The sequence below is a fragment of the Venturia canescens genome, unplaced genomic scaffold (genome assembly GCF_019457755.1).
Source record: "Venturia canescens isolate UGA unplaced genomic scaffold, ASM1945775v1 PGA_scaffold_46__1_contigs__length_34147, whole genome shotgun sequence".
NCBI classification, from domain to species: domain Eukaryota; kingdom Metazoa; phylum Arthropoda; class Insecta; order Hymenoptera; family Ichneumonidae; genus Venturia; species Venturia canescens.
Genome location: NW_025108612.1, coordinates 5,824 through 17,500, shown reverse-complemented (window position 1 = coordinate 17,500; position 11,677 = coordinate 5,824).

The following is an 11,677-nucleotide window of genomic DNA, read 5'->3' as shown; positions in this document are numbered from 1 at the left end:
ATTATCGAGCAGTCAACGAATGACGTCGCACGACCGACGAAAAAAAGTCAGCACAATTACAGAGTCTCTGGGCACAAAACCGCGATGTCCCTATCTCCGACGACGAAGAACCATAATTTCCTTTAGATATCGTCAACGCAAGCATGAGCGAGCTACGTAAAATCTCTCGGTCGGTGGACGCCCGGTGCGGGCGTCGCACGACCGACGAAATATTTCGCCCAATTTCAAGGTACCTGGGCACGTAGCTGCGCATTTTCCTCGACGCACGCCATCGAGGGAACGAACGTCGTCGGGAGACGTAGCGAAACTCGTCACGTAGGGTCTAACGGGGAAACGAGAAATCCTCGGTCGGTGGACGCCCGGTGCGGGCGTCGCACGACCGACGAAAAAAAGTCAGCACAATTACAGAGTCTCTGGGCACAAAACCGCGATGCTTCGTCTACGTAGGCTATCGGGAGAAACGCGAATTTGGGATCGTCCGAATATCTCGAAAGTTGCGTATCTTGTGAGTTTACTCGTCGCTCTTGACGCGTGTTGCGGTCGAACGGGTAAACGGCGGGCTTGGATGCTCGCTCGAATCTTGAGTCCAATCCCACCGGATCGTCCACGTGTGCGTAACATTTGGTTTAACGAAATTCCCACTGTCCCTATCTCCGACGACGAAGAACCATAATTTCCTTTAGATATCGTCAACGCAAGCATGAGCGAGCTACGTAAAATCTCTCGGTCGGTGGACGCCCGGTGCGGGCGTCGCACGACCGACGAAATATTTCGCCCAATTTCAAGGTACCTGGGCACGTAGCTGCGCATTTTCCTCGACGCACGCCATCGAGGGAACGAACGTCGTCGGGAGACGTAGCGAAACTCGTCACGTAGGGTCTAACGGGGAAACGAGAAATCCTCGGTCGGTGGACGCCCGGTGCGGGCGTCGCACGACCGACGAAAAAAAGTCAGCACAATTACAGAGTCTCTGGGCACAAAACCGCGATGCTTCGTCTACGTAGGCTATCGGGAGAAAGGCGAATTTGGGATCGTCCGAATATCTCGAAAGTTGCGTATCTTGTGAGTTTACTCGTCGCTCTTGACGCGTGTTGCGGTCGAACGGGTAAACGGCGGGCTTGGATGCTCGCTCGAATCTTGAGTCCAATCCCACCGGATCGTCCACGTGTGCGTAACATTTGGTTTAACGAAATTCCCACTGTCCCTATCTCCGACGACGAAGAACCATAATTTCCTTTAGATATCGTCAACGCAAGCATGAGCGAGCTACGTAAAATCTCTCGGTCGGTGGACGCCCGGTGCGGGCGTCGCACGACCGACGAAAAATTTCGCCCAATTTCAAGGTACCTGGGCACGTAGCTGCGCATTTTCCTCGACGCACGCCATCGAGGGAACGAACGTCGTCGGGAGACGTAGCGAAACTCGTCACGTAGGGTCTAACGGGGAAACGAGAAATCCTCGGTCGGTGGACGCCCGGTGCGGGCGTCGCACGACCGACGAAAAAAAGTCAGCACAATTACAGAGTCTCTGGGCACAAAACCGCGATGCTTCGTCTACGTAGGCTATCGGGAGAAAGGCGAATTTGGGATCGTCCGAATATCTCGAAAGTTGCGTATCTTGTGAGTTTACTCGTCGCTCTTGACGCGTGTTGCGGTCGAACGGGTAAACGGCGGGCTTGGATGCTCGCTCGAATCTTGAGTCCAATCCCACCGGATCGTCCACGTGTGCGTAACATTTGGTTTAACGAAATTCCCACTGTCCCTATCTCCGACGACGAAGAACCATAATTTCCTTTAGATATCGTCAACGCAAGCATGAGCGAGCTACGTAAAATCTCTCGGTCGGTGGACGCCCGGTGCGGGCGTCGCACGACCGACGAAATATTTCGCCCAATTTCAAGGTACCTGGGCACGTAGCTGCGCATTTTCCTCGACGCACGCCATCGAGGGAACGAACGTCGTCGGGAGACGTAGCGAAACTCGTCACGTAGGGTCTAACGGGGAAACGAGAAATCCTCGGTCGGTGGACGCCCGGTGCGGGCGTCGCACGACCGACGAAAAAAAGTCAGCACAATTACAGAGTCTCTGGGCACAAAACCGCGATGCTTCGTCTACGTAGGCTATCGGGAGAAAGGCGAATTTGGGATCGTCCGAATATCTCGAAAGTTGCGTATCTTGTGAGTTTACTCGTCGCTCTTGACGCGTGTTGCGGTCGAACGGGTAAACGGCGGGCTTGGATGCTCGCTCGAATCTTGAGTCCAATCCCACCGGATCGTCCACGTGTGCGTAACATTTGGTTTAACGAAATTCCCACTGTCCCTATCTCCGACGACGAAGAACCATAATTTCCTTTAGATATCGTCAACGCAAGCATGAGCGAGCTACGTAAAATCTCTCGGTCGGTGGACGCCCGGTGCGGGCGTCGCACGACCGACGAAAAATTTCGCCCAATTTCAAGGTACCTGGGCACGTAGCTGCGCATTTTCCTCGACGCACGCCATCGAGGGAACGAACGTCGTCGGGAGACGTAGCGAAACTCGTCACGTAGGGTCTAACGGGGAAACGAGAAATCCTCGGTCGGTGGACGCCCGGTGCGGGCGTCGCACGACCGACGAAAAAAAGTCAGCACAATTACAGAGTCTCTGGGCACAAAACCGCGACGCTTCGTCTACGTAGGCTATCGGGAGAAAGGCGAATTTGGGATCGTCCGAATATCTCGAAAGTTGCGTATCTTGTGAGTTTACTCGTCGCTCTTGACGCGTGTTGCGGTCGAACGGGTAAACGGCGGGCTTGGATGCTCGCTCGAATCTTGAGTCCAATCCCACCGGATCGTCCACGTGTGCGTAACATTTGGATTAACGAAATTCCCACTGTCCCTATCTCCGACGACGAAGAACCATAATTTCCTTTAGATATCGTCAACGCAAGCATGAGCGAGCTACGTAAAATCTCTCGGTCGGTGGACGCCCGGTGCGGGCGTCGCACGACCGACGAAATATTTCGCCCAATTTCAAGGTACCTGGGCACGTAGCTGCGCATTTTCCTCGACGCACGCCATCGAGGGAACGAACGTCGTCGGGAGACGTAGCGAAACTCGTCACGTAGGGTCTAACGGGGAAACGAGAAATCCTCGGTCGGTGGACGCCCGGTGCGGGCGTCGCACGACCGACGAAAAAAAGTCAGCACAATTACAGAGTCTCTGGGCACAAAACCGCGATGCTTCGTCTACGTAGGCTATCGGGAGAAAGGCGAATTTGGGATCGTCCGAATATCTCGAAAGTTGCGTATCTTGTGAGTTTACTCGTCGCTCTTGACGCGTGTTGCGGTCGAACGGGTAAACGGCGGGCTTGGATGCTCGCTCGAATCTTGAGTCCAATCCCACCGGATCGTCCACGTGTGCGTAACATTTGGTTTAACGAAATTCCCACTGTCCCTATCTCCGACGACGAAGAACCATAATTTCCTTTAGATATCGTCAACGCAAGCATGAGCGAGCTACGTAAAATCTCTCGGTCGGTGGACGCCCGGTGCGGGCGTCGCACGACCGACGAAAAATTTCGCCCAATTTCAAGGTACCTGGGCACGTAGCTGCGCATTTTCCTCGACGCACGCCATCGAGGGAACGAACGTCGTCGGGAGACGTAGCGAAACTCGTCACGTAGGGTCTAACGGGGAAACGAGAAATCCTCGGTCGGTGGACGCCCGGTGCGGGCGTCGCACGACCGACGAAAAAAAGTCAGCACAATTACAGAGTCTCTGGGCACAAAACCGCGATGCTTCGTCTACGTAGGCTATCGGGAGAAAGGCGAATTTGGGATCGTCCGAATATCTCGAAAGTTGCGTATCTTGTGAGTTTACTCGTCGCTCTTGACGCGTGTTGCGGTCGAACGGGTAAACGGCGGGCTTGGATGCTCGCTCGAATCTTGAGTCCAATCCCACCGGATCGTCCACGTGTGCGTAACATTTGGTTTAACGAAATTCCCACTGTCCCTATCTCCGACGACGAAGAACCATAATTTCCTTTAGATATCGTCAACGCAAGCATGAGCGAGCTACGTAAAATCTCTCGGTCGGTGGACGCCCGGTGCGGGCGTCGCACGACCGACGAAAAATTTCGCCCAATTTCAAGGTACCTGGGCACGTAGCTGCGCATTTTCCTCGACGCACGCCATCGAGGGAACGAACGTCGTCGGGAGACGTAGCGAAACTCGTCACGTAGGGTCTAACGGGGAAACGAGAAATCCTCGGTCGGTGGACGCCCGGTGCGGGCGTCGCACGACCGACGAAAAAAAGTCAGCACAATTACAGAGTCTCTGGGCACAAAACCGCGATGCTTCGTCTACGTAGGCTATCGGGAGAAAGGCGAATTTGGGATCGTCCGAATATCTCGAAAGTTGCGTATCTTGTGAGTTTACTCGTCGCTCTTGACGCGTGTTGCGGTCGAACGGGTAAACGGCGGGCTTGGATGCTCGCTCGAATCTTGAGTCCAATCCCACCGGATCGTCCACGTGTGCGTAACATTTGGTTTAACGAAATTCCCACTGTCCCTATCTCCGACGACGAAGAACCATAATTTCCTTTAGATATCGTCAACGCAAGCATGAGCGAGCTACGTAAAATCTCTCGGTCGGTGGACGCCCGGTGCGGGCGTCGCACGACCGACGAAAAATTTCGCCCAATTTCAAGGTACCTGGGCACGTAGCTGCGCATTTTCCTCGACGCACGCCATCGAGGGAACGAACGTCGTCGGGAGACGTAGCGAAACTCGTCACGTAGGGTCTAACGGGGAAACGAGAAATCCTCGGTCGGTGGACGCCCGGTGCGGGCGTCGCACGACCGACGAAAAAAAGTCAGCACAATTACAGAGTCTCTGGGCACAAAACCGCGACGCTTCGTCTACGTAGGCTATCGGGAGAAAGGCGAATTTGGGATCGTCCGAATATCTCGAAAGTTGCGTATCTTGTGAGTTTACTCGTCGCTCTTGACGCGTGTTGCGGTCGAACGGGTAAACGGCGGGCTTGGATGCTCGCTCGAATCTTGAGTCCAATCCCACCGGATCGTCCACGTGTGCGTAACATTTGGATTAACGAAATTCCCACTGTCCCTATCTCCGACGACGAAGAACCATAATTTCCTTTAGATATCGTCAACGCAAGCATGAGCGAGCTACGTAAAATCTCTCGGTCGGTGGACGCCCGGTGCGGGCGTCGCACGACCGACGAAATATTTCGCCCAATTTCAAGGTACCTGGGCACGTAGCTGCGCATTTTCCTCGACGCACGCCATCGAGGGAACGAACGTCGTCGGGAGACGTAGCGAAACTCGTCACGTAGGGTCTAACGGGGAAACGAGAAATCCTCGGTCGGTGGACGCCCGGTGCGGGCGTCGCACGACCGACGAAAAAAAGTCAGCACAATTACAGAGTCTCTGGGCACAAAACCGCGATGCTTCGTCTACGTAGGCTATCGGGAGAAAGGCGAATTTGGGATCGTCCGAATATCTCGAAAGTTGCGTATCTTGTGAGTTTACTCGTCGCTCTTGACGCGTGTTGCGGTCGAACGGGTAAACGGCGGGCTTGGATGCTCGCTCGAATCTTGAGTCCAATCCCACCGGATCGTCCACGTGTGCGTAACATTTGGTTTAACGAAATTCCCACTGTCCCTATCTCCGACGACGAAGAACCATAATTTCCTTTAGATATCGTCAACGCAAGCATGAGCGAGCTACGTAAAATCTCTCGGTCGGTGGACGCCCGGTGCGGGCGTCGCACGACCGACGAAAAATTTCGCCCAATTTCAAGGTACCTGGGCACGTAGCTGCGCATTTTCCTCGACGCACGCCATCGAGGGAACGAACGTCGTCGGGAGACGTAGCGAAACTCGTCACGTAGGGTCTAACGGGGAAACGAGAAATCCTCGGTCGGTGGACGCCCGGTGCGGGCGTCGCACGACCGACGAAAAAAAGTCAGCACAATTACAGAGTCTCTGGGCACAAAACCGCGATGCTTCGTCTACGTAGGCTATCGGGAGAAAGGCGAATTTGGGATCGTCCGAATATCTCGAAAGTTGCGTATCTTGTGAGTTTACTCGTCGCTCTTGACGCGTGTTGCGGTCGAACGGGTAAACGGCGGGCTTGGATGCTCGCTCGAATCTTGAGTCCAATCCCACCGGATCGTCCACGTGTGCGTAACATTTGGTTTAACGAAATTCCCACTGTCCCTATCTCCGACGACGAAGAACCATAATTTCCTTTAGATATCGTCAACGCAAGCATGAGCGAGCTACGTAAAATCTCTCGGTCGGTGGACGCCCGGTGCGGGCGTCGCACGACCGACGAAAAATTTCGCCCAATTTCAAGGTACCTGGGCACGTAGCTGCGCATTTTCCTCGACGCACGCCATCGAGGGAACGAACGTCGTCGGGAGACGTAGCGAAACTCGTCACGTAGGGTCTAACGGGGAAACGAGAAATCCTCGGTCGGTGGACGCCCGGTGCGGGCGTCGCACGACCGACGAAAAAAAGTCAGCACAATTACAGAGTCTCTGGGCACAAAACCGCGATGCTTCGTCTACGTAGGCTATCGGGAGAAAGGCGAATTTGGGATCGTCCGAATATCTCGAAAGTTGCGTATCTTGTGAGTTTACTCGTCGCTCTTGACGCGTGTTGCGGTCGAACGGGTAAACGGCGGGCTTGGATGCTCGCTCGAATCTTGAGTCCAATCCCACCGGATCGTCCACGTGTGCGTAACATTTGGTTTAACGAAATTCCCACTGTCCCTATCTCCGACGACGAAGAACCATAATTTCCTTTAGATATCGTCAACGCAAGCATGAGCGAGCTACGTAAAATCTCTCGGTCGGTGGACGCCCGGTGCGGGCGTCGCACGACCGACGAAAAATTTCGCCCAATTTCAAGGTACCTGGGCACGTAGCTGCGCATTTTCCTCGACGCACGCCATCGAGGGAACGAACGTCGTCGGGAGACGTAGCGAAACTCGTCACGTAGGGTCTAACGGGGAAACGAGAAATCCTCGGTCGGTGGACGCCCGGTGCGGGCGTCGCACGACCGACGAAAAAAAGTCAGCACAATTACAGAGTCTCTGGGCACAAAACCGCGACGCTTCGTCTACGTAGGCTATCGGGAGAAAGGCGAATTTGGGATCGTCCGAATATCTCGAAAGTTGCGTATCTTGTGAGTTTACTCGTCGCTCTTGACGCGTGTTGCGGTCGAACGGGTAAACGGCGGGCTTGGATGCTCGCTCGAATCTTGAGTCCAATCCCACCGGATCGTCCACGTGTGCGTAACATTTGGATTAACGAAATTCCCACTGTCCCTATCTCCGACGACGAAGAACCATAATTTCCTTTAGATATCGTCAACGCAAGCATGAGCGAGCTACGTAAAATCTCTCGGTCGGTGGACGCCCGGTGCGGGCGTCGCACGACCGACGAAATATTTCGCCCAATTTCAAGGTACCTGGGCACGTAGCTGCGCATTTTCCTCGACGCACGCCATCGAGGGAACGAACGTCGTCGGGAGACGTAGCGAAACTCGTCACGTAGGGTCTAACGGGGAAACGAGAAATCCTCGGTCGGTGGACGCCCGGTGCGGGCGTCGCACGACCGACGAAAAAAAGTCAGCACAATTACAGAGTCTCTGGGCACAAAACCGCGATGCTTCGTCTACGTAGGCTATCGGGAGAAAGGCGAATTTGGGATCGTCCGAATATCTCGAAAGTTGCGTATCTTGTGAGTTTACTCGTCGCTCTTGACGCGTGTTGCGGTCGAACGGGTAAACGGCGGGCTTGGATGCTCGCTCGAATCTTGAGTCCAATCCCACCGGATCGTCCACGTGTGCGTAACATTTGGTTTAACGAAATTCCCACTGTCCCTATCTCCGACGACGAAGAACCATAATTTCCTTTAGATATCGTCAACGCAAGCATGAGCGAGCTACGTAAAATCTCTCGGTCGGTGGACGCCCGGTGCGGGCGTCGCACGACCGACGAAAAATTTCGCCCAATTTCAAGGTACCTGGGCACGTAGCTGCGCATTTTCCTCGACGCACGCCATCGAGGGAACGAACGTCGTCGGGAGACGTAGCGAAACTCGTCACGTAGGGTCTAACGGGGAAACGAGAAATCCTCGGTCGGTGGACGCCCGGTGCGGGCGTCGCACGACCGACGAAAAAAAGTCAGCACAATTACAGAGTCTCTGGGCACAAAACCGCGATGCTTCGTCTACGTAGGCTATCGGGAGAAAGGCGAATTTGGGATCGTCCGAATATCTCGAAAGTTGCGTATCTTGTGAGTTTACTCGTCGCTCTTGACGCGTGTTGCGGTCGAACGGGTAAACGGCGGGCTTGGATGCTCGCTCGAATCTTGAGTCCAATCCCACCGGATCGTCCACGTGTGCGTAACATTTGGTTTAACGAAATTCCCACTGTCCCTATCTCCGACGACGAAGAACCATAATTTCCTTTAGATATCGTCAACGCAAGCATGAGCGAGCTACGTAAAATCTCTCGGTCGGTGGACGCCCGGTGCGGGCGTCGCACGACCGACGAAAAATTTCGCCCAATTTCAAGGTACCTGGGCACGTAGCTGCGCATTTTCCTCGACGCACGCCATCGAGGGAACGAACGTCGTCGGGAGACGTAGCGAAACTCGTCACGTAGGGTCTAACGGGGAAACGAGAAATCCTCGGTCGGTGGACGCCCGGTGCGGGCGTCGCACGACCGACGAAAAAAAGTCAGCACAATTACAGAGTCTCTGGGCACAAAACCGCGATGCTTCGTCTACGTAGGCTATCGGGAGAAAGGCGAATTTGGGATCGTCCGAATATCTCGAAAGTTGCGTATCTTGTGAGTTTACTCGTCGCTCTTGACGCGTGTTGCGGTCGAACGGGTAAACGGCGGGCTTGGATGCTCGCTCGAATCTTGAGTCCAATCCCACCGGATCGTCCACGTGTGCGTAACATTTGGTTTAACGAAATTCCCACTGTCCCTATCTCCGACGACGAAGAACCATAATTTCCTTTAGATATCGTCAACGCAAGCATGAGCGAGCTACGTAAAATCTCTCGGTCGGTGGACGCCCGGTGCGGGCGTCGCACGACCGACGAAAAATTTCGCCCAATTTCAAGGTACCTGGGCACGTAGCTGCGCATTTTCCTCGACGCACGCCATCGAGGGAACGAACGTCGTCGGGAGACGTAGCGAAACTCGTCACGTAGGGTCTAACGGGGAAACGAGAAATCCTCGGTCGGTGGACGCCCGGTGCGGGCGTCGCACGACCGACGAAAAAAAGTCAGCACAATTACAGAGTCTCTGGGCACAAAACCGCGATGCTTCGTCTACGTAGGCTATCGGGAGAAAGGCGAATTTGGGATCGTCCGAATATCTCGAAAGTTGCGTATCTTGTGAGTTTACTCGTCGCTCTTGACGCGTGTTGCGGTCGAACGGGTAAACGGCGGGCTTGGATGCTCGCTCGAATCTTGAGTCCAATCCCACCGGATCGTCCACGTGTGCGTAACATTTGGTTTAACGAAATTCCCACTGTCCCTATCTCCGACGACGAAGAACCATAATTTCCTTTAGATATCGTCAACGCAAGCATGAGCGAGCTACGTAAAATCTCTCGGTCGGTGGACGCCCGGTGCGGGCGTCGCACGACCGACGAAAAATTTCGCCCAATTTCAAGGTACCTGGGCACGTAGCTGCGCATTTTCCTCGACGCACGCCATCGAGGGAACGAACGTCGTCGGGAGACGTAGCGAAACTCGTCACGTAGGGTCTAACGGGGAAACGAGAAATCCTCGGTCGGTGGACGCCCGGTGCGGGCGTCGCACGACCGACGAAAAAAAGTCAGCACAATTACAGAGTCTCTGGGCACAAAACCGCGACGCTTCGTCTACGTAGGCTATCGGGAGAAAGGCGAATTTGGGATCGTCCGAATATCTCGAAAGTTGCGTATCTTGTGAGTTTACTCGTCGCTCTTGACGCGTGTTGCGGTCGAACGGGTAAACGGCGGGCTTGGATGCTCGCTCGAATCTTGAGTCCAATCCCACCGGATCGTCCACGTGTGCGTAACATTTGGATTAACGAAATTCCCACTGTCCCTATCTCCGACGACGAAGAACCATAATTTCCTTTAGATATCGTCAACGCAAGCATGAGCGAGCTACGTAAAATCTCTCGGTCGGTGGACGCCCGGTGCGGGCGTCGCACGACCGACGAAATATTTCGCCCAATTTCAAGGTACCTGGGCACGTAGCTGCGCATTTTCCTCGACGCACGCCATCGAGGGAACGAACGTCGTCGGGAGACGTAGCGAAACTCGTCACGTAGGGTCTAACGGGGAAACGAGAAATCCTCGGTCGGTGGACGCCCGGTGCGGGCGTCGCACGACCGACGAAAAAAAGTCAGCACAATTACAGAGTCTCTGGGCACAAAACCGCGATGCTTCGTCTACGTAGGCTATCGGGAGAAAGGCGAATTTGGGATCGTCCGAATATCTCGAAAGTTGCGTATCTTGTGAGTTTACTCGTCGCTCTTGACGCGTGTTGCGGTCGAACGGGTAAACGGCGGGCTTGGATGCTCGCTCGAATCTTGAGTCCAATCCCACCGGATCGTCCACGTGTGCGTAACATTTGGTTTAACGAAATTCCCACTGTCCCTATCTCCGACGACGAAGAACCATAATTTCCTTTAGATATCGTCAACGCAAGCATGAGCGAGCTACGTAAAATCTCTCGGTCGGTGGACGCCCGGTGCGGGCGTCGCACGACCGACGAAAAATTTCGCCCAATTTCAAGGTACCTGGGCACGTAGCTGCGCATTTTCCTCGACGCACGCCATCGAGGGAACGAACGTCGTCGGGAGACGTAGCGAAACTCGTCACGTAGGGTCTAACGGGGAAACGAGAAATCCTCGGTCGGTGGACGCCCGGTGCGGGCGTCGCACGACCGACGAAAAAAAGTCAGCACAATTACAGAGTCTCTGGGCACAAAACCGCGACGCTTCGTCTACGTAGGCTATCGGGAGAAAGGCGAATTTGGGATCGTCCGAATATCTCGAAAGTTGCGTATCTTGTGAGTTTACTCGTCGCTCTTGACGCGTGTTGCGGTCGAACGGGTAAACGGCGGGCTTGGATGCTCGCTCGAATCTTGAGTCCAATCCCACCGGATCGTCCACGTGTGCGTAACATTTGGATTAACGAAATTCCCACTGTCCCTATCTCCGACGACGAAGAACCATAATTTCCTTTAGATATCGTCAACGCAAGCATGAGCGAGCTACGTAAAATCTCTCGGTCGGTGGACGCCCGGTGCGGGCGTCGCACGACCGACGAAATATTTCGCCCAATTTCAAGGTACCTGGGCACGTAGCTGCGCATTTTCCTCGACGCACGCCATCGAGGGAACGAACGTCGTCGGGAGACGTAGCGAAACTCGTCACGTAGGGTCTAACGGGGAAACGAGAAATCCTCGGTCGGTGGACGCCCGGTGCGGGCGTCGCACGACCGACGAAAAAAAGTCAGCACAATTACAGAGTCTCTGGGCACAAAACCGCGATGCTTCGTCTACGTAGGCTATCGGGAGAAAGGCGAATTTGGGATCGTCCGAATATCTCGAAAGTTGCGTATCTTGTGAGTTTACTCGTCGCTCTTGACGCGTGTTG